At 44.4% G+C, this 22,528-nt stretch overlaps 1 protein-coding gene across 3 annotated transcripts in view; it reads right to left on the bottom strand.

The window, feature by feature from the left end:
- RALA (RAS like proto-oncogene A) overlaps positions 1 to 9,507 on the bottom strand; it is a 29,622-nt gene extending 20,115 nt beyond the window's left edge. Inside the window, exon 1 of one of the 3 annotated variants that reach the window (XM_051610129.1) lies at positions 9,408 to 9,507. The gene's annotated coding sequence lies outside the window, so the exon portion shown is untranslated. Of the gene's footprint in view, positions 1 to 6,925; positions 7,060 to 8,461; positions 8,575 to 9,407 lie in introns of those variants that run through there. The other 2 variants (XM_051610131.1, XM_051610130.1) reach the window with 2 other exon arrangements.
- Positions 9,508 to 22,528: the final 13,021 nt, after the last annotated feature.

Raw genomic sequence — 22,528 nt, 5'->3', positions numbered from 1 at the left:
TGGTTATAGACCTGATGTTGCATGGTATTACAGCATTCATTAAGTTGAAACACTGTTCAGCCTAATCCATCCCCATTTTTAGATGCTGTTTACTCTAAAACTATTAGATCTATGATTTGAAAAATCAGTAGAGTCAATCTAGTAGACCTAAAACACCCAATCAGGCAATTAATTGTCTTTAAGTTCAATATATACTTGCCAATTGTATGATAAACAGTAGTTTCATGGCTGTTTTACCTATTACAGGCATAAAACATGCAGTGGCTAGGAACAGATGGCATTCAATTAATGAACTTACAATGAAATTACTAATTTTCAGGTTGATTTATCAATTTCAATATTAAGTGCCAGTGCAAGATGGTTATGATCTTGCCCTGCTTAACATACTCAACTTTCCTTGTAGTACCACAGAAGACACTTCCAAGTTAAACGTTCTCAAACTGTGAAGCTGTAACTTTTAAATACTGCTTTTTGCTCCTACTTGAATTCTTACAGCTCTTATCAGGCACACGGTAATTCAGAACACAGCAGAACTGTTAAATGGCTTACAAGAATGTAAGTGTGTAAGATCTAACAGAACAAGCTATCTAAAAAATGTTCTTTATGCAGCAACGTGTGTGGAAATCATGGATCAGTTTCTGAACACAGAAGAAACCCTACGGTTCATTTTAGACTGTCTGGGTAGCCAAGTGAAGCTGCTATCTGACAAACAACCTAAAAATTAGTTTTCTAATCACACTCCAAAGGCAAGGAGTCTTGGAAAAGGCACTGTTAAGGATGGTATACTATTGCACATTGCTAGATGGGTCTCAAGTGTCTCTCTCTTCCTATGGTCAGACATGTAATGCAAAGCTGAAGGCATTCCAGCAGTAGGCACAGACCAAACCCAGCATATTTTATAGGTCAGCCTTCCCAGGAGAGAGAGACTATAGAAAATGTCTATGGTGAAACCTCGTATCTTTATGAAAAATGAACTCATTTAATTCTACACATGCTGCAATACTGAACACTACCAAGTGTGAGCTGTATTCCTTTCTATACACATGAACTCTTAAATTCCAGTGAGAAGTATGTGACCTAATACCTTTTCAATGTTGCATGGTGTAATATAGGATTTTCTCTGGCCTACAAAATCTTCACTACTGCTGACTTAGAAAAACATCTTATTTCCAGCTGGTCACTTGCATGCGTTCAATTCAGCTGTGGTACTTCTACAAGCATCAGTTCTCCAAAGTCAAAAGCTAATGTTGCAGCTTTTCTTTTTCCCTTGAGGAGTTGCAGCAGTTTGTACAGTTGCTCTGTCATCTGACACCACTCAGGAGGGGGAATCGGGAAAAGGAGAACCACGGGCTGAAGTGAAAACGATTTTTATAGGATAATAACAATAATAATGCACTAGTACTAACCCAAATATTACTATAAGATACAAAGTTATACTTGGCTCCAGATAGCAGTCGGGGAGCTGTGTGCTCCTAACACTGCAGGCTGAATGCCCATGCTGCCAGCATGACAGCTCCACCGAGAATGCCATGGTCACAGCAAGCAGAGGAGGCTTCAGGCATGGAATGACCCATGAGAGAGATGGGACCCTCTCGGAAAGACAGCCATAGTAGAAGACCCCAAAATATCCTTGCAAACTTCCTAATATATAGTGAAGGTGATGTTTTTGATATGGAATACTTTGGTTGGTCAGCCTGAGTCAGATGTCCTGGGCTTCATCCATCCTACCCCACTGCACCTGCATGGTTCAAAACTACCCTTGACCCTGGGTCACTACAGAAACCCAGATACCAGAGCATCTTATCTCTTTTGTTCTCACAGAATTGGACTCTGCAGTCTCTCAAAACTACAGATTCTCTGAACACAAAAATGATTTTAGAATTCTTTCCCAGCCAAACCAAGACAGGGGCTTATTTCCTTTACCTTAATACACACACAGTCCAAGTCCTGCATAATTTCTGGAATGATTCCAAAACCAAACATTTAATATCTCACTCTTTGGTTCTTGGGTGAAAAGGAGTTGAGAAATTCTAGCACTTTAGTGAGCAGCAGCAGAATAAAAATCTAAGTGTAATTCTAACTGTAAGCCCATCAGTAAAACTACTAACTACACGCTCAAAGTTAGTGATTAATAGAGAGCCAGTTGCATGGAAGTATGCATATAGGCTTTCCTAAAATCTTTTGTGGATCGGCTACTGGTCTTGAATAACACTATCAATCTACATATTATGACCTCCCTAGCTCTGAACACAAGAAATACCAGTTGGCAATGCCTGCAATGGGATTCCTTAACCAAGTACAGGGGCCTTGAAAATGTGTAAATATGTTGGTTAAAATAGAGTATTTTCCCCTCACAGAGGTAGCAAAAGGGTAAAAAGTTGAGATCATGCCTTATGATCCAAGTTATTATCAAAGCAAGATGTAAGAAAGAAGACTGAGACACAGCTTACATCACAATTTAGAAATTAACTCCTGCAAATCTAAAAGGCAGCACCAACTTCTGTTTAACTGTTACACAACTGCACCTGAGAGAAGTTCTTCCCAAAAGGAACACTGCACCTGGAAAAAACACTCGGTTAACTTCATGCTTTTTAGCATTTATGAAACAAACGGACCTGTATTTTTAATTGTTCTAAAAACAGTCCTTTATATGACAGTATACTCAAAATGAATACTGAAGCAAACCAAATAAATAATTCAGACTAGTGGTTTTCTTACTGTTCTTTATCACAGTCTTTGTTGAACAGGTAAGAACAGTCAAGCACCAGCATTGTATGCATCTCAAGTTACAGTGGTCATCTTCCTACCGGGATATTCCAAAAAGTTGCAGACCACACTGAATTTCATTATCAAAGTTACATGTAGCCATCTTTTCTTCCTTGCAACACTAACCATTATTAACATTTTAAAGGGTGAACTTGCTTAACAGAACACAGTTTCTCATGTTTAGCCTCATGCATCTCCTCTTTAAAATCTGAATGACAATACTGGATTGTACAGAGGAGTCCAGAGTACAGTGTTTTCTTTCCATGCTAAGCTTTCCTATTTTATTATATACCTTACTTCCAGTGCATATGAGTGAGCTGAAATCTCAAAACCATCATAAACAAAAACACAAAACAGACAGCTTCAGCATGAAGATGCTTTAACAAATCATGCTCATACAGACCATGAACTATATAAAACAACTTTTATATTAATTTTCAAATCAGTGACAAGTTCAACAGTGTAAATGCATAAAAAGTCTGAGAATTCAAGTTGCAATAAGGTGTACTGAGCCATAACCTTACTGGACCAGTCACTGAAGCATTACAATGAACTCTCAATTTGGATATTGCTAAAGATAAATTTTGACGTCAGAGAAACCAGTTATGAGTGCTTGATTACAACAGTTATCAGGATTAGAATGAATCTTTATTTGCATGTCACACTACAGAAGTGGGATTAATTTAGGTGGCTAAGTGTGTAAAAACTTAAGTGGTATCGCACTAAAATAACTCTTTCACACAATAACCACTTGAATTCAGTATCCGATTTTTGCTTACTTTTCTCTCCATGGGTAACACTGACAGATGGTTAAGGATGAGTTCCCACCAGCCTTGCTTTAAACAGTGCCTCTGGATCTGTCTACTCAAACATCTCCCATGGTGTGACCTCACCAGTCAAGGGCGTTTTTTGTGACTGACATAGCATGCCTGTAGAAATGTCACATTAACGTTGTTTTCCTGTCTGTATAGTTTCTTTCTATTTTGAGGTCTAAAATAAATCCCACTAGGGAAAGTGTTGCTGGAATTAATTACTTCCATACTAAAAGCACTTTCAGGACACAGCACAGCTATACCAACAGGACTGCACTGATACAGCCCTGAAATGACAAATTAACTTTACTCTGCACTGTCTGATGGGATTCGATAGGAGCACTAGCAAAGAGAAGGACTATTATACCACACAACTGGCTTTCAACATTATTCACAGAAGTTTCACATCTGGAAGACTTGCATGCTTACTACACAGAATCACAGAATCCTAGGGGTTGGAAGGGACCTCAAAAGATCATCTAGTCCAACCCCCCTGCCAGAGCAGGATCACCTAAAGCACATCACACAGGAATGTGTCCAGGTGGGTTTTGAATGTCTCCAGTGAAGGAGACTCCACAACCTCTCTGGGCAGTCTGTCCCAGTGCTCTGTCACTCTCACAGTAAAGAAGTGTTTTCTGATGTTTACGTGGAACCTCCTATGCTCCAGTTTGCACTCGCTGCCCCTTGTCCTACCACTAGACATCACTGAAGAAAGCCTGGCTCTGTCCTCCTGACACTTGCCCTTAACATATTTGTAAACATTGATGAGGTCACCCCTCAGTCTTCTCTTCTCCAAGCTAAAGAGGCCCAGCTCCCTCAGCCTTTCCTCATAAGGGAGATGTTCCACCCCCTTAATCATCTTTGTGGCTCTGCGCTGGACTCTTTCAAGCAATTCCCTGTGCTTCTTGAACTGAGGGGCCCAGAACTGGATACAATATTCCAGATGTAGCCTCACCAAGGCAGAATAGAGGGGAAGGAGAACCTCTCTTGACCTACTAACCACACCCTTTCTAGTGCACCCCAGGATACCAGTGGCCTTCTTGGCTACAAGGGCACATTGCTGGCTCATGGTCATCCTCCTGTCCACCAGGACCCCCAGGTCCCTTTCTCCTACACTGCTCTCCAGCAGGTCAGCCCCCAACCTGTACTGGTCCATGGGATTGTTCTTCCCCAGATGCAAGACTCTACACTTCCCCTTGTTGAATTTCATCATGTTTCTCCCCGCCCAACTCTCCAGCCTGTCCAGGTCTCGCTGAATGGCAGCACAGCCTTCTGGTGTGTCAGCCACTCCTCCCAGTCTAGTGTCATCAGCAAACTTGCTGAGGGAACACTCTGTTCCCTCATCCAGGTCATTGATGAAAATATTGAACAGCACTGGTCCCAGTACCAACCCCTGAGGAACTCCACTAGTCACAGAGCTCCAACTAGATTCTGTCTGTCCCATTGACCACAACTCTCTGGCTTCTTCCTTTCAACCAGTTCATGATCCACACTCCCTTTAATGTTGACAGAAACATTTCTGCCTGGTTATATGTGGATGTTATATACATAAGCATTCTCTGACTACTGGAGACTAGGATTGGAGTTAAAGATCAAGTCTAACAGTGGCACAGAAAGGTATTAAGTTAGGATTTCAGAGAGCAAAATGAAACAGGTACCACGGCCTGTATGCTCAGCTGATCCCTGTTACCTACCTAGTAAGCACACATGCCAAGCTCCTTTGCAAAAATCACTTTTTCCATAATTTGTGGAAATACTTGTTTGGTCGTATGATGTATTTACATGCTGTTTTTTAGGGAAACCATTTGGCCACTGCACCAGACATTCCCATACTCTTGCATGAAATGGCATAGTAAGCTTACAGAGAAAAATACAATACAGTAAATGAACTGTATGGGTAGGATTTCCACGTATTTTGTAATTGCTCGCACCAAGGAGCCAATATCACAAAACAAGCAGCATCAATTCCATAAAGTAACAATTGAAGAGTTACTATGCGCAATGAACTCTCTTCAAGTCTTTTGTTTGTGCTACCTTCTTTGCATTCTTGGCTCCTCTCCATTATAAACTGATTACAGCATAGCTTATTTTGAATTCTCTATAGTAACCGTCTTTTTCATTACATTTCCTCTCTGTATGTTGTCTAACCTCTCCATCCTCCCCTCTATGCACCACTTTGACACTCCAGTGTTATCAATGTATTGCCCCAAAGGTGATGGGAATTCTGATAGACACAAAACTAATCCTTAACAAAACATTAGTAGTAATGCAAATATAACAAATTATTGTAATAATGATTAGTAATACTAAGACACCCTCTAGGCAAAGGCAATCAGTTGTCCCATCAGGCAGTGCTACTTATCTTATACTACATTTCTTTCCAACTTGCTCCCACTTCTAAATCCAGTACTGTTTTTCCTGTAGCAATTTAAAATTTTTTTGCTGTTGTATAGAGCTCCTCAGACTCAGCAGTATAAGCCTAACCTGCTGGTTGTGGGTTGCACATCTACCAAAGATATTCAATGAGCAGCTGTGTCCACTGACAAATCCTCAGTTGGTAGGCGCTTACCCTAACTGACAATACTTAAAAAAACATAAGCAAGACAGGATTTAAGAACACCTTGGTCTGTCTGCAACACACTTTTGCTAGTGTCAAAGTGACTTTTAAGTTCTTTACCTCCACAGGGACTAAAAATAATTTCAGACTCTGCAGACAGTAAGACTTACCAGTAAGATTTTAGAACTATCCTAAGAGCTGATTTTAAGTACTGCAACAGACTAATAACATATAACCATTTCTTCCCTACTGAGTCATTTATAAAATGTAAAACATTTTTCAGAATGTTCAGTGGATGGACAGTAATTATAGCAACTGTTCTAATATCTTGACTCTTCACATCAATTCTTCATAAGGTAGGAAGGAGATTTAACACAGTTGTCCTGTAATTGCATGCGTGATGTGGGCAGGCTATCATACGTTCAGGTAACGCTGTTTCTAGCCTACCAAACTACCCTGTTCTGTTAAAATATACTTAGTTTTATGCAAGGTAATTTCAATAGCTTGGAGCCATTAGAAGTCTCCTGGAAGCTGGCTGTAAGCACTCTTGAGGGAGTGGGGAGTTCCCTGTCCAGAAGACACCAGGCATGTGATCAGTGACTTTCTCCCAGCACCAATATATCCTATAGCAATTGCTAGGTTGACAAAATAAATCACAAAGTTCCAAGATTTCTCTCATAAAATTATTTCTTCTTCAATTTTGAAGCTGCAGGGAAAATAATGCTGTTCTTGATTAGCTGAAATGCAGTTGCCTAAACAACTTTTAATGTAACAAGACACTTGTACCTACATTATTCTTTGATACTGGAGACTGCCATACACCAGTTTCTAAGACAGTACCATCCTTTGCCTCAGCAATTGTTTTCTTCCAAGTCAGATGCATTTGAAATTTAACAGGAGTAAAAGCTCAGCTTAGACAGAACATCTCTGTTTGAGGGTAATCCTGTAGAAAAAGCATACACGACTTGACTGAGGTGAAGAACGTAACTGCTCTTACGGATGTCAGTCTGAACACCAGAGACACACGGATCACTGCAAGGTCTACAGCATCACTTATTTAACAGTCTTGTGTTCTTCCTGGGTTTCTTTTAGCCAGCACAGCCTTATCCTCAGACACGTCTTTCCCTGCCCCCATCCTCCATATTTTTTTTCTCCCAAATAGACTGCTACTATTTCTAGGGATTATTTATGTAAAGAGTACATGCCCACAGGTGACACAGATAAAAAAAGGCATAGCTAGGGGACATTCCAGCTTTCTCTTTCATGTTTAAAGATCCTCTCTTCTAAGTTCTAAAAAAACAAACAGAAAAAAGACTACATTATTTCAACATTGCCAAAATGCATGCAACTCAAAATACTGACTTCACCTTAATATGGTACTATTTTTTCCCTTTCTCAAATTCAGAAGAATGGGACAAAGTGAAGATGGAGATAAAGGAATTTGCAATAGTAAAGGAGTACATACACTATTCAGTTTCAAAGCTCATTTAACTCCCCTGTTGACTCCACACACTGTGGACTGAAGGGTTTTTTCTGACCTAGTGCAATCGTATGTCACATTCTCTCATTTTTTTACAGAAAAGTAAAAAGGGCAAACATTTTGAGGCTTCTGAAAAAAATATTTTACAAGCTCAGACTAATGGGTTTAAATCTACCTCAGAGATTTATGCATCACATGGTTGTTCTGCGTTATCTTGCGAATGCTCACAATTTCCCAAGGTTTACGTGTCAAGGTGTGTGCTGTTAGATAAATAAATTGGCTGGAAAGAAGAGAGAGGATTTTTACTTAAGGATCCTGTCATAATCACCATTAATTATACTGGTAACTAATGGTATGCTAGTATCTTCTCCCAGTGCATGCAGCCCCCCTCCCAGGAACTCTTCTCTTTCCGGGTTAAGTTTCATTAGAAAAGACAAACAATTACTGGCAGCATTTTCTGTGCAGACCTCTCCACAGCCCATCTCCAGACACTGAAATCCCAGCAGGCACACGCATCGCTTCCACTTGTGGGAGTGCAAAGGTTTGCACTGCAGAATGCAAAGCCTCTTTTCAGTGAGAAATGGAAATGCAAGCTTGAAACTAAACATCAGCCTAATTTTGAGTCTGAAAATAAACATTTTAGCACTCTTTCCGCCAGAAGACATCAACGGTGCTGCAAAGCAGGCCCACAGATCACACACTTAAAAAAAAGCCCCCTCTCCAGGTGACTCCCGAGATACACATGGCCCGTTTATCTTCGTGTTGAGAAACTCGATTACGGGGAAGGAGCTGGAGCTGTTAGCTTCCTTTTAGAGGAACCCCAAAAGTAAACACCAAACGATTTACCTAACCAAACACACCGGCATCGAGAGGCTCTGCTATTGCGGGAACTCCACCGGCACACCTGGTACTCCTTCCTTTTGTTGCAGGCAAGCGCAAGCTGTGGTCGGCAGCAACGCCTTTCAACGCGCACCACCGCGGCAGACGAAAGCGAGCAGCAATGAATCGTTACAGAAACACCGCTCTTGCTCACCCTCCAACTGCAACGCGCACACACACACACACACAGGCAGGCAGGCTCCGCCGCCCGGCCGCTGACACGGCAGGAGCCGCCGCCCGGCAACCGCCCCGACCCGGGCCGACTCGCCCGGGGGCTGCGAGCCCGACCCCGTCCCCGCCGCACGCCCCCCCCTTCCCGAGGCGCGGTCCCTTTGTTCGGGGGGGAAGGCGCGGCCCCGCCGCAGGTGCGGGCGCTGCCCGCGGTCACCCCGGGGACGCCGCACCTGCCCTCGCGCCGCCGCCGCTCCCGCCGCAACAGGAGGCGGGCGGGCGGACCCTGCCACCCCCGCACCGCCGGGACCCACCGCCGCCCCCTCCCCGCTCCCCGCAGCGCCCGGCAGGCCCGGGGCGGTGTCTCCCAAGGTGGGCGGCCGTCACCTTCAGGGCGCGGCCGGGTGTCGGCCGCTGGGCCCCGCCGGAGGCTCGGGGCTCCGCCCGCGGGCGCGCCCGCATCGCCCGGCACCCGGCGCGGGGCCGGCGGGGCGGCGGCCCCGAGCCCCGACACCGACCCCCGGAGCGGGGAAGAGCGGCGGGCTGGGGGCCGCCGGGGCCGTGCCGAGCCGCAACCCCGCCGCCCCCGCGCTCCGCCCGCAACCGGCCGCTCCCCCGGCGGCAGGCGGGGAGGGGTCGCTGCCCCCGCGCCCTGCCCTGCCCTGCCCCGGTGGCGGGGCGCCGGGCGGCTCTCCCGGCCCCGTCCCTCCCTCCCTCCGTCGCGGGCTGCCCCCGGACTCACCCGCGGCGGCGGCCGGGCGAGCTCCGCTGCCCGCCGGAGGAGCGAGTGGGGCGGGCGGGGCGGGCGAGGGGAGCCCTGATGCCGCCTGGCGCCGCCCCCGCGCGCACTGCCGGCGGCGCGCGCGGCCCGCCGCGGGGGGGGGGCGGGGCGGGAGGCGGGGCCGGGGCCGCCGCAGAGGCAGGAGGAGCCTCACCGGGCGCGGCCCCGCCCTCCTCCCGCGGCGCGCGGGCGGGGGCGGGGCGGGCGCACGCGCCCCCGGAGGAATGACGGAGGGGGGGGTGGGAGGGGGTGGAGGGAGGTTAGAGGAGCGGGGGCGCGCGCGGCGGGGCGGGGCGGGGCGGGGGGGGGGAGGAGGGTCCAGGCCGCCGGTGCGCGCGCAGGCGGAACCCGCTTCCGGCAGGGGGCGGGGCGTTCGGCAGACGGCTGCTTCCGGCGGTGCGCGCGCGCGCTCGGGGGGGGGGGGGCCGGGCCGGGTGGCGGCTCTGGGCCCGGGCCGGGAGGGGCGGGGCCTGGCGGGGGGGCGGGGCCAGGCGGGGGGGCGGGGCCTGGCGGGCGGACCAACCGCCCCGGAGCCAACGGCTGCCCCGGCGCCGGCGCTGCCCCCCCGCCCCGGTCCCTCCGCGCATCCCCGCGGCGCCGGGGCCCGGCAGCCTCCCGGTGCCAGAGCTGCTGCTCCGAGCCGGGCAGCGAGAGAAGCATCGCAGCGCCGTCTCCGCTCCTCCTACCCCCGCCCCCCACACCCCCTCAGCTAAGCCCCGGCCCGGCGAGTAGAGGGGAGGCGTGTCCTGCCGTGGTAAGGAGAGCAGTCCTGACACCCGCCGGCAGATCTGTCGGCGCCCTGGTGGGGAGCGGGCTGTCCTCAAGGGGCGAGCGCAAAGCGGAGGGAACACTGAATAAATGCCCCGAGCTGCGGAGGAGTTGCCGCTGGCAGAAGGGAGCGCGAAGCGCTGAGGTTGCTGGCGGGGTGGGGTTTGTAGTCCAGGACCCCTCGGTGTGCGACGGGCTTCACAGGTGCCCAACAGAGTGGGGAGGTGTGAGAGGACGGTTTCCACGTTGATAACAATCGTTCAAATAATAACGATGCCTTAGTAACCGTGTATTTCACAGTTTGATAATTAGCTTGAGTGGGGGCTTTGTGCAAACACAGAATGATTTAAGCTCCTAACTTCAGCGGTGTTTCTTCACCTAAGCGTGATGCAGAAACTGCCCAATGTGGGGTTTTGTTTTACCAGGCTGTGAGCGTGCAGAAGTTACACAAACTGGCTTGAACTCTTTCCTCCTCCTCCTCCTCACACTTGCTTGGCTGAAAGTAGTTTCTAAGTTTGGAATTTCCAGTTTTTATCGCCTCAGCTGGAAGCCTTTTAACTCGGTGTTGGCATCACGCAGCCCTTGCGCTCTATTTGCCAAGTAGCTGCACTTTAAAATCTTCTTTATTGTTCTCTGTGCTCAGTTTTCTGCAGTTCCTGAGATCTCGGACATTCAGCCAGTGTTTAGTCCATCTCCCTCTAGGGTCTAGTTTCATTTGCCTCACATTTCAGCTTTAGCTAATTTTTGCATTATTCCACCGGGTCTGAGAAACTGGTAGCAACAAAGGGGCAATCCAGATTCAGCTCATTCTGATTAAAATCCCAAAATATGTTAATTTACACACATAAATGTTGGATTCTGTTAAAAGGAGAGGAAAAAAGGTGGAAGAGGGGGAAGGAAAGCTGACAATACTGCATCGACAGAACAGCCAAAACAAGACACTAAACATTTTGGATATTTCACAACTGGGAAAAAATGTGCATGCTAGGTAGGATTAGCCTTTTCATGAGAGCAAGAAAATGTTGGAAGAGTCTTAGCATGACCCTAAAGAACTCTTCTCCCAACTTCTGCAGCCCTTTGAGTATCTGTACACTGCAGTGCTACTTAATACATTTTGCAGAACCCTTCAGTTGGAAGAGTGGCTGAGTCATAGCAAAGGCATCATTAATACTATGGTCTGCAGCCATCCAATACTTCCTAGTGCACAGAGAAGCCAATAACGGGACGTTAATTTTGCCTCCACTGATAGTTCCTTGTCTTCGACACCTGCATTCAGTCATGCCCTGAAATCTCACAGTTTTAAAGATTATTATTTGCAGAAAAGGTGTCACTGGTGGTTGACAAAATGCACATGCAGTCAGTCCTGTTCTCCCTCTCTTGCTCCCTCCATTTTTTGACCAGTAGTCATGCCCCTTCCCTTCACATTGTGTGGAAGAGAAGGGAAACTCGACCGCTGAAGTTAATCAAGTCTTTGAATTTGTTTTCATAGCAGTTTGGGTCATGCCTAAAAAAGGATCAAAGACATTCTTTTAGTCATTAGCGTTTTGGTTCAGATCAGAACCGCACCTCTGAGACTAAGCTTTCGATTGTCCCAATTTGCTTGGCTTTGATCTGCACTGTAGAGTGGTCTTGGAACAGGAAAATTGGATTTGTGTAGGGTAGGACGGTGACACGCACTGCAGGAGTGTGCCTCAGGCACTTCTGCTGTTAATGGGCATTCTCTCGTGGGCCCAGAACAGGGCTAATCCAAAATAACCTCCTCCCTGCAATAGAGGTAATGTGATTGCCAAGCCCTTGATGCTAAATGTTTCAGTCAATGGAAATTCTCTTTTTGCACCATGCTGCTTGCTAATGGACATGACCTTTGTCCTTTTGATCTCCCTTTAGGATTGTCTTGTTTGAGACAACAAACGTAATTCTATTTTGAATTTTTGTCCCATTGCCAAAGCACGATGAAATAAAAACCAGTTTATACTATCCCCCTCATCCTCTGTTTGTGAAATGACCCCTAGGACCTTGCCTAAACCAAGTGGAAAAAAATGTGCTCTTTAACCCAAAACTAGCAGAAATATTTCCATGAAAATTCATTTGCTAGCAAATCACCCTAGTGAGAGCATCTCTTGTAGCACGCGTCACTTTTTAGGGCGTGACTCTGGCTCCTCAGTACAAGAGAGCAAATGGTCAGAGGGGAGCAGGTATTGCAACTATCCCACCCCATTGTCTGCATAGGAACTTAGGGTTGGGCAGCCAAGGTAGCAGCATGTTTGAATTGCTCACTGCTCTCTGGTGTCTGAATGCCACAGCGAGCACCTAACAGCATATAGACAGTGTAGCAGGCATTTGCAGTGTGGCCCTAACGATGTACACACTGATTGTCTTTTGTTATGCATTAGCATATGTGCCAGTACAGCTCTGCATGTAAAATACTTGCAGAGAAAAATTACAAAGCCTAATTAAGCAGAGATGTAATCAATTGTGTGCTACTATAATTTGCATTGTGTACCATGATACAACTAAGAAATCAACTGATACTGACAAGAATTTCATTTATTTAAAAAAACTAAAGATAGGATGGACATGTCAGACAAAACATGTCCAAATCTTTGGGAAAAAACATTCATATGTAACTACCTTTCCTAGGAAACAAACAAAAAAACCCACTTGTTCCTTTTACTTTAGCATACAATTTATAGAACACAATATATATCTAAAATATGCATAATTTAACATTGTAGTTTTATCTTAGATTTCTGTTGACATAAATTAATTAATATTGCTCTTTGGAAAACTGTCTTATCACGCATAAAACAGCTGTTCTTCCTTCAAGATCTCACTGAATCATCTGGGATGAGGGAGACTTCATTTTTCTAAGGAACAACATAGAAAGGGACCAAAACCACTTACTTCAGCCCAGAATCGATTAGCCTGGCATCTGCTGGGTCTGTGGGTATGTGGGCTTTCATGTGGTGAAGTATTGGTGAAGTGAAATCAATACAAGGAAGTAGGATTTCCTGGTATTACAGATAATTTATTCTCTTTTATGCTGATGGCACAACTATATTAGAATTTATTAGACAATGTTGTATTACCAATGCATAAGGTCCTGAGGGTGCTGGCGGATGCAGTTGCTAAGCCTCTGTCCGTCATATTTGAGACATCATGGTGATCTGGTGAGGTTCCCACCAATTGGAAAAAAGGTTGCATAGCCCCTATTTTTAAAAAGGGGAAAAAGGAAAACCTGTGGAACTACAGGCCATTTCGTCTCACCTCTGTGCCTGACAAGATCGTGGAACAGATCCTCCTGGAAACTCTTCTAAGGCACATGGAAAATAAGGAGGTGATTGGTGACAGCCAACATGGCTTCACTAAGGGCAAATCATGCCTGACCAACTTGGTGGCCTTCTACAACAAGGCTACAGAGGTGGTGGATAATGGCAGAGCAACTGATGTCATCTACCTGGATTTGTGCAAGGCGTTTGACACTGTCCCACATGACATCCTGGTCTCCAAACTGACAAGTCATGGATTTGACAGATGGACCACTCGGTGGCTAAGAGATTGGCTGGATGGCAGCACCCAGAGGGTTGTGGTCAATGGCTCAATGTCCAAATGGAGGCAGGTGATGAATGGTGTCCCTGAGGGGTCAGTATTGGGACCAGTGCTGTTTATTATCTTTGCTGGAGACATGGACATTGGGATTGAGTGCATCCTCAGCAAATTTGCTGATGATACCAAGCTGTGTGGTGTGGTTGACACCCTAGAGGGAAGGGATGCCATCCAGATGGACCGTGACAGGCTGGAGAGGTGGGCCAGTACCAAACTCATGAAGTTCAACAAGGCCAAGTGCAAGGTCCTGCACCTGGGTCGGCACAACCCCAGGCACAAATACAGGCTGGGGGGAGAATGGCTGGAGAGCAGTCCTGAGGAGAAGGACCTGGGGGTGGTAGTAGATAAGAAGCTCGAAATGAGCCACCAGTGTGTGCTGGAGCACATCCTGGGCTGCATCAAAAGAAGTGTGGCCATCAGGGCCAGGGAGCTGATTCTGCCCATCTGCTCTGCTCTGGTGAGACCCTACCTGGAGTGCTGTGTACAGTTCTGGGGCCCTCAGCACAGGAAAGACATGGAGTTGTTGGAAAGGGTCCAGAGAAAGGCCACCAAGATGATCAAAGGGCTGGAGCACCTCTGCTATGAAGACAGGCTGAGAGAGTTGGGGCTGTTCAGCCTGGAGAAGAGAAAGCTCCGGGGACACCTTATAGCAACCTTTCAGTACCTGAAGGGACCTACAGAAAAGCTGGGGAGGGGCTTTTTTCAAAGACTTGTAGTAAGACGACAAGCGGTAATAGTTTTAAACTGAGAGGAGATTCACGTTAGACATCTGGAAAAAATTCTTCACCGTGAGGGTAGTAAGGTGCTGGAATAGGTTGTCTAGAGAGATTGTGGATGCCCCATCCCTGGAGGTGTGTAAGGACAGGTTGGATGAGGCCTGTGCAGCCTGGTCTTAGTGGGAGTTGTCCTTGCTCAGAGCAGGGAGGTTGGAACCTGATGATCTTTAAGGTCCCTTCCAACTTTAACCATTCCATGATTCTATGATTTTATCAAATGCATTTGTGATTTAATGATTTTTCTAAGTAACAGGACTAAAGGAAAGAAACCACCCAGCTCAAATTTACCACGTGCTCTGGGGAGAATTGCTCACCCCAACAAAAGGAAAGAGCAAGCAGCTTTCACCTGCCTCCAGCTTGTAGCAGTTGTGCGAAATCCTAAGTAACAATGAGGGAAGAATATAGCAAACTATTACTTGGCTAATTATCAGCCTTCTCATACTCCTCAACTATGTAACTCTGTGAGGTTTTGCATGTGTTTGTGCAAGGGATGGTCAGGTTTTAGGGACATACCATGCTTGAGGTATTATAACTGATGTGCCCAAATGCAGACTTGGCCCATGGCTCCCACTTTATACAACAGAGAGTGATGGCTGCCCTGAGAAGGTGGTGCATATATTGGGGGGTTAAACCTCCCTCTTGAGTGTGCCTGTTTCTCTCCAAAAACTAGCAGGAGAACTTGATGCGACAAAGCTTATTTTAGTCCCTACAGTTAGGCAGAACAACTCCAGCTGTTAGGGGACAGCTTACTGCGTTGGGATTCAGGTAATTTTAATTCTGCTCTGTGCTGGTTTTGGGTGGGATAGAGTTAATTTTCTTCATAGTAGCTAGTATAGGTCTATGTTTTGGACCTGTGGTGAAAACAGTGTTGATAACACAGGGATGTTTTCCCTATTGCTGAGCAGTGCTTACACAGCATCAAGGCCTTCTCTGCTTCTCACACCACTCCAGCAGCAGGGAGGCTGGGAGTGCACAAGAAACTTGGAGGGGACAGAGCTGGGAGAGCTGACCCCAACTGATTAAAGGGATATTCCACACCACTTGGCATGATACTCAGCATATAAAGCTGGGGGAAGAAGAATGAAGAGGGGAACATTTGGAGCGATGGTGCTTGTCTTCTCAAGTGACTGCTATGTGTGATGGAGCCCAGCTTTCCTGAAGATGGATGAAGACCTGCATGCTGATGGGAAGTAGTGAATAGATTCCTTGTTTTGCTTTGCTCATGTGAGCGGCTTTTGCTTTCCTTTTTAAAACTGTCCTTATGTCAGCCCATTAATTTTCCCACTTTCACCCTTGCAATCACTACCCCAACCCTCCAGGAGAGAGTGAGTGAGTGGCTGTGTGGTGCTTAGTTGCCTGCTGGGGTTAAACCACAACTTACTCTTACAGCATCACTTTATCTGCTCTGATCTTGGACAGTCCACTGTTCCTCTATGTCCCATCCCAACTTTCCTATTTAGAGGTTAAGCTCTATGAGGAGTAGTCTTTCTTGTTCTGTGCTTTTGCAGCACATACAGCCCAGGGAGTATTTTAGTGATTTGCAGAGATAAACATCAGCTATTCTCAAAATGGAGCAATCCAGTTCAGTTTCTGAACACTACAAATCAGTGCGCACACACAAAGGTTGTGTGGGCAGTTGTTCCTACGACTCTTCTTCAATGAAAGGACATCTTAATCTGTCACCTGACAATGGAGCTTTCCTTCATCTGTAACTGTCTCCAAACCTGCCACACTTCTCACTACACTTGCAGATACATGCTCCCTAAAAACAAGATAGTGGGATCACTGCAGTAAACTGTTGGGTAATGAGATACTTTAATTTGCTTAGCTGTATTAGCTGTCCAAATGATGCTATCCTCAGTTCTGTCTGAGCTAGTTATGGTGCTTCACAATCATAGCTTTCTTACCATTTTGAAAATATTATCTATCCCTAAACGCTTTGTGCCTATAGAGAAAAATGCAGAGAAGTGACTCGAATGACAATGAATTCAAGAATAATGATGAGTGTACATTCATCATGTCATTCATCCGAGCTAGGAGAAATTACATGATTCTTTAAGGTGACTAGGAATCTGGAAATCTAAGATTTGAAGGTTACAGCACTGTTGGTTTGTGACAGATTAGAATAGAGGAAAACATTAGGAACTCAGTTAAGAAATTACCAAATGTCTAAAAATATACAGGCACTAAAATGCATAATAAAATGTTTACTACATGAATGTATAACAAGGCTTCATAGTTTAATTAGGTTTGGGTTTTTTAAAACATATTATATGAAAAGTAGTATCATATTGCTTAACCAACATAGAATGATGTGAAGTATGTCATTTATATGGAGCTATGTGTCACTGCTGTAACATATTTAATTAACATTTGTTGGGATTGAGGTCCTTTATAATCTTGTCTTTCATGAAAAATGTGTCCTTCCCATATACTATTTTACTGAAAGCAGTATTTGCCACTGGGTGCTGCTTCTTTTTTCAGTCTGCATGTTATATAACCCATATCCTGATATATATTCCATCAGAACACTTCAGCTTAACATCTCTAAACCAATATTGGTTTAAAATAGCTCAAAGTAGACCTACAATCATTTCACTTTTTTCTCATGAAAATAACACAAAAAATATTGTAAAAATATGTTTATATTCTTAGATTTGTTTATATTAATATTTCTGTCATATTTCCTTTTTATATCTTTTTTGCTTTCCATATCCTTCCTTTTCTATTGACCCTGTTTCTCTTATTGCATATGGTTTCATACTTACTTCATGATTTTTACGTGTCTGTACAGCCTTTCCTCTTGTGTTTCTCTACTAACTTCCCCCATCTCTTTCCTGCTTTCTTTCTTACTTCTGATGGGAATGTGCTACAGTGGAGTCAGGTAAATTGCAATTTGGTCACTAGTTCTGCAGCTGTGGCCAGCTTCAGGAATCACTCCTCATCTCCCTGTTTCCCAACCTGGAAAAATAATTAAGCTGGCTTTCTGTGTGGTTAGCTTTGAGACATACTGGTGGAAAGCTCCTTTAAGTACAATTACTCTCCTTCTCTACCTCACTTACCTCCTCAATGCTCATTGTGATTTTTAGCTCATCAATGAACTCTTAGCTCCCTTATTTTTCTCTCCCTCTTCCCCCATTCTAACAGCAACATTTTCAATGTGGACCTTCAGCAAATCATGGTTATCACTTATTCTGCAGCTCATGTGCCCAATGCATTCACCTTGTCTTTCTCTCGAAGGAGAGCTTTTGCAGCTCCTAAGTGATGGGTTCCATTGATTTCAGCTGACAGCTGTCTGCAAAGAACATGAGTGATGGTGCAACACCTGTTTTTAGTTACAAAAATTATCAGAAGAGTCTCAGAAAGATGGTATATGGGATAAGCAAGAAATGTTCAGTTACAAACACCAGTTATGGTGCGAAATGATGCCCTGGAACGGGATATGCATGCATGTGAAGCCAGCCCTCCTGTGTTTGTTCATGAAGTCATTTAAATCATGGTTGATTTTCCCTTGTACCCTTGGAAAAAGGCTCAGATAGTAAGTACTTGGAGATTATAATGCTAAAGTCAAGCAGAAATCAACTGTCAAGCAGAAATCAAACATCAAGCTTTACCTTGACTATGGTCTGAGGAAAAGATTTGCCCTGTCAGTGTCAATGAATTTCTACATCCATGACCATTTGCTATGAACCTATTTTCCTGATGTCAGTCTACATAGCCTTTAACACTGGAGGATCCTAGTCACTTTCAGTGCAGGAATAAGACACACTCAAAGCCTACCAGTGTTAAGTGTTTCATACTACAGTGCCAGAAGTGCTACTCAGTAAATTGTGAAGTAAAACTGATTCAGTCTATGTGGCTGTACTGGAATAAAATACAGACACCAACATTGTGATGTTACTGTCCAGGACAGAATATTTACACTCTGTAACTGTGGGGATGATGTAGAGAGTGAAGGGAAAAAGAACAAAACTTATCGTAGTATTTATGGGTTATAAAGCCATAATCTATAGACCACATCAGACTTAAGATATGGTTCACAAAAGCTAAGCAGCACTGGGTTTAGCCTACTTTAAATGGAAGAACAACCAGGATAGATAAAGGAATTGTTTTAAGGCTCACCAGTTTTTATAAACACTGATTCATGTTCCAGTTACATGCCCATTTTATAGTTGTGTCACTGCTGATCAGTCTAAAATCCCATGACACTTTGTAAAATAACACAATATTACTTCTGATCCCCTGGTCAGGTATCAATTCAGATAATCAGGGACACCTCCTTCACGTCCTGCAGTTCTAAGTGGAACCACTGTTGTTTTTTTTTACTGCCCCAGGCCCAGATTTTGTATATTGACTTACTGTGGGCTGCTATCTGGCTGCTATTTTCTCTGAAAGATGGTTCAGCTGAGGGCTTCTGGAAAGATGCAATTCCAAGAAAGTGCTGGAAGCAGGCCAGTGAAGATACTGCTGATGATTTATTTTAATTTTTATTCTTTAGATGAAAAGAAAATCAACACCAGATGTAAGATTAATAGAAAAAAGCAGCTCCCAGGCCCCCAGAAGAAATAATAATAATAAAAAATACACTGCTGTTGCACCTAATGTAGAATTCCTGGAATCTTTTCCAAATTGCTGTCATTAATATATATCAACTGTATGCAAAGTATTCCCTTGTTCTGTATTAAGTCTAGAATATTTTAACTGAAATGAATAGATTACTTGAATTCTTGCAAGAACACAAATCAAAACTAAGTTGATCCTTTCTCAGAAAACCAAGTACCATTCAATGAAATGGAAGGACTATGAAATCACAAAAATGTTGCTTTACTGTGAAACACAGTGTTCCCAGGGCATACATTGTGAAATATATTATGGAGTCAGGATCTTAGCAAGATGCAGAAAACCTTGAAAAAAAATAAACAAAGTAGTATAAATAATCAATTCCTCAAAAGTTCTCTAAAGAAACATGTAAGTTTTAACCCACTAAAAGGGGTTAAGATAGCCTCCAATTTTTTGAGAGTACAAGCAGATTTTCTCTGGGGACAACTTATTTTGTAACCGTGTACATCAAAGTTTCTTTCAGCACCAGTTTTTGCTGAACATACAAAGAGAGAGTGGTCTAGAGCAGGTGGGCATGCAGGACTCATGCTGTAATTCCTGTTGTCTTTTATAATGATGATAATGTTTGGCTGGTTCCTTTTTTTTTTTTTTTCCCCATGAACTGACCCAGTTCAACATTTGTGTATCTAATATGCCTGAGATGCTATAATTAGAACATTTTTAATTATTCAACATGCTTAACTCTTCTCTTGACTGTGGTAATTTGATATGACAGATCTGAATACTAGAACAACACCTTGATCCAAGGAGCTATTTGACAATGCATAAGCTGCTGTTTCTCATGTATGATCTTAGTCAATGTTACAAATTTATAGGTGTGAAGGCTACTACTTGTCTTGGAATATTCATCTTGTTATGAAAATCTGGCACTATCCTGTACCTGGAAAAGTGATGCAAATTCATCTACTGAAATAGATACGTTTGAACAGAAAAGAAAAGGTTATCTTTCATTTAAAAATTAAAATGAATTTTAGGCTTATCAGGCCTGCTGAACTACTGTGACTATTTAAACTCCAAGCCCTCTTTATTTGCAAAACAGTTTCTATGCAGACTGGGTAAGTAGTGACAAGTTTCCCTCCACTACTTTGGAAGTGTTCTCTTCAAGAGGGTCAGCAAATATTTTGTTTTTCTACTTACTCAGAACAAGATCAAAACACTGGAGTCAGCAGCAAGATCACAAAAACTCCAATAAGCTCTGGATCAGAGCAAACATTTATAAAAGTTACCACAAAAATATGAAACATTACCATGCTGTGGCATGTCATATGTGCACACACCCATTCATGTGATCTGAAGCAAGACAATTTGTTTACTTTACACAGGCCATAGTACAGGTTATTGCCCAGCAGAAAACATTTCAATACATTGATCAAGCAAACCTTTGCTAAACTGCCTCTCAAGAACTGCTGAAAACAAGTTTTTACATGAATGCACGAAGACACAGGCAAAGCTCATGATTATACCCATAGTCACTTTTAATGTTGGTTTTAAAAATAAATGAGTATTTAATGGCATAAGCCAAGCTAATTATTTTATGGAAGGGTGATCTACCATAAGTGTGGAATTACATCATCAATTTACTTGATCACCTTCCACCTCTTCTGTAAAGAATGAAATGCAAGCATATTTAACTCTCTCAGCTGCATTGACTTTCCCTAAGTAATATGCTTGACACCTGCCTGTAAAATATTGCTTTTTGGCACATACCTTCTACTTGTCCTGGGATTCCCAGATCCATGTGTAGTTTACTCTGTAATCTTACTGAAGCCAAAAACAGAAAGTATGCTGTAAGACATCTTAAAACACTACCAGACAGAGCTATGTAAGAGACACACTCTTCTTGCTGCAGAGCTGGCATTCCCTGGTGACCAATCCTCAAGGTAGCACCTATACAAAGGTCCAGGATTAAACCTTAAATCTCACACTGCCATTGTGCACTGATTCCTATGTGTAAGGAGACTAGCAACAGGAGGTGGTCACAAAAGGGTGCAAAAATACAGTACAAACATTATACATAGCTATAGTCTCTTTCTCCACCTCCATTCCTTCCATCCCTGAGTTAGACTAAAAGTTCCCTTACAGAGAGTTTCCATTGTTGTTGCTATCATACCTCCCCTTGCCTTTCTCACCAGTTAAAGACAGACATTATGCCCTCTGCTCAGGACTTAGATATAGAAAAGCATGACTGACAGGGTGTCTCACCCCTTCTAAAAGATAGCAGAGTTGAGAGGTGATGTGGCTGTGCTTATCAAGCTTCTCAAGTTCAAACACTAATCCCTGGGGACCAGTTTTGTGAGGGAGCAAGCCTTCTGCCTTGCACAGCACCTGTGAGTGCTCTGGTGCAGGTGCTACAAGTAGGAGCCCTGGTTTCTTGTGGTGTGGATGGAGATGAAGGCACAGGGTGGGCTGCAGCCCTCCTGTAGACATCAAGGCATGGGTGAGTGGGAATATTAGCAGGGGCATGCTCCCCAGAAGTGGTGTTTGCAAGGGCTGGTTGGGGTCCACTGCTTTCCCTTTCTGCAGCTGGTTGAGGTGGCCTACTTTATAGGGGACTGTGGTTTCTGCTCTCTCATCCTCTCAGCAGAAGGAAGATGCTGCCAGTCCCCACTCATCATTCTTGCTTGATGTATGCAAAGGGTAAAGAGGTTCCCCTCCTTGTCTGTCTCCCTCCCCTGATTGTATTGCTGCAATCTCAAAGGGTACAATTCTCTGTGGCTGCTGTATCCTTTAGGTCAAAGAAGTGCTTTGTAATGTTTCTTCTGGTGCTCAGCAGCAGAGCAGAGTGGGTGGCATGTTGCAGGGACTCAATTTCCTCTTATTAAGCAGTCTGGAGTCTTCCTGCCTGTCTTAGGCTGATGCATTAGGAAGTTCACTCCAGCTTTACTCCTGATAGAATTAGTGGTTATGGATGAACCATGTCCCTGCAAAAAACTTTCTTTGAGCCTCTGGATTCTGTGTAAGGCCAGAAAGAATATTTATAAGGGGATATGGTGGGCTGAAGATGTTTCTTCTCCTGGCTGAATTCTTCTTCCTTGCCACCCCAATGAGAAACAAGACAAAAACCAACCAACCAAAAAAAAAGTCAAAACTCTGCTTTGAGTCTACCCTTCTGCAAAATCAAAGAATCAAACAATAGTTTGGATAGGGACCTTTAAAGGTCATCTAATCAAAATCCCCCTGCAATGAGCAGGGACATCTTCAGCTAGATCAGGTTGCTTGGAGCCCTATCCAACCTGACCTTGAGTGTTTCCAGGGATGGGGCATCTACCACCTTTCTGGGCAACCTGTCCCAGTGTTTTGCAAATCTTAAAA

The sequence above is a fragment of the Apus apus genome, chromosome 2, assembly GCF_020740795.1.
Source record: "Apus apus isolate bApuApu2 chromosome 2, bApuApu2.pri.cur, whole genome shotgun sequence".
In the NCBI taxonomy this organism is placed as follows: domain Eukaryota; kingdom Metazoa; phylum Chordata; class Aves; order Apodiformes; family Apodidae; genus Apus; species Apus apus.
This window is presented reverse-complemented; position numbering and strand designations above follow the sequence as displayed.